The sequence below is a fragment of the Mus caroli genome, chromosome 13 (genome assembly GCF_900094665.2).
Source record: "Mus caroli chromosome 13, CAROLI_EIJ_v1.1, whole genome shotgun sequence".
NCBI lineage: Eukaryota > Metazoa > Chordata > Mammalia > Rodentia > Muridae > Mus > Mus caroli.
This window is the reverse complement of record NC_034582.1, coordinates 111,681,816-111,683,023: the sequence shown is the minus strand read 5'-3', so window position 1 is coordinate 111,683,023 and position 1,208 is coordinate 111,681,816. Positions and strand designations below refer to the sequence as shown.

General features: G+C 39.1%; 1 long non-coding RNA gene across 1 annotated transcript in view; it reads right to left on the bottom strand.

Moving 5' to 3' along the window:
* LOC110308540 overlaps positions 1-601 on the bottom strand; it is a 36,537-nt gene extending 35,936 nt beyond the window's left edge. Inside the window, exon 1 of the long non-coding RNA XR_002379566.1 lies at positions 550-601. This is a non-coding gene — a long non-coding RNA (uncharacterized LOC110308540). The remainder of the gene's footprint in view (positions 1-549) is intronic.
* Positions 602-1,208: the final 607 nt, after the last annotated feature.

The window sequence follows — 1,208 nt, the reverse complement described above, 5'->3', positions numbered from 1 at the left end:
ACACACACACACACACATACACACACACACAATTCACACACATACCCCCCCACACACATACACACACACATACNCACACATACATACACACACATATATACACACACACACTTCACACACTTACCCCCCACACACATACACACACACAATTCACACACATACACACACATACACACACACACACAATTCATACACATACCCACACATACATACACACACATACATACACACACACAAATACCCACACACACACATATACCCACACATACATACACACACATACACACATACACACACATACCCACACATACATACACACACACACATACCCACACATACATACACACACACACGCACAGAGAGAGAGAGAGAGAGACAGAGAGAGACAGAGAGAGAGAGACAGAGAGAGAGAGACAGAGAGAGAGACAGAGAGACAGAGACCTTGCAGAATGTTTCTCAATACCAAGTCACAACTTGAGTTGGGGAAGTCATTAATGTTACCTGACTCAAATGACATTGATTTTCCCTTTACTATCTTCTCAGACATACCTATTCATTTTTCTTCCTAGAAGAGCTTGGCCTGGTTCTTCACCTCATAACTACTTTACTGTGCATAGAATTGTCAAAAATATTGTCCAGCTTCATTATGACATCAGTTCACTCACTATAGTGCTATAATAAGAATGCATTCTTAAATCTAGAGAATTAAAACATAATAGTATCTTATCCATTCATAACAACCTATTCCTCACCGAGCCTCCCTATATATAGACTTTCTTATCCTAGCTCAAGCTTGATCTTTCTAATGCTGCAATGCCTGTCCTTGAGCTAATTTGCTTATTCCAGAATGTCAGTGATGTTCTTGTTTCAGTTGCATAAACTGTATTGAATGTCTCATAAAATTCTTCCTGACCTGACCACAGCTATCTCAACACCATATCCACTTATCTCCAACTTCTTTTTGGCTGCAAATGTCACTCTACTTACTCCTGTTTCAGCTCTGTAATTCATTTTCTCACAAGGCTTTCTTTTGGCTACTCTTTTGCTTTCTGTCTTCTTCTGTTAGCCTGATAGCGACATAATAGTCCCTTCACTCACCTTTTTGTCCTTGTTCATAATAATATTTTCCCATGAAGTCTAAATTCTTTCCTTTTTTGGAAACAGCCTGAAATGACTCTCATACTTTGATTCTCCTTACTTTACGCATT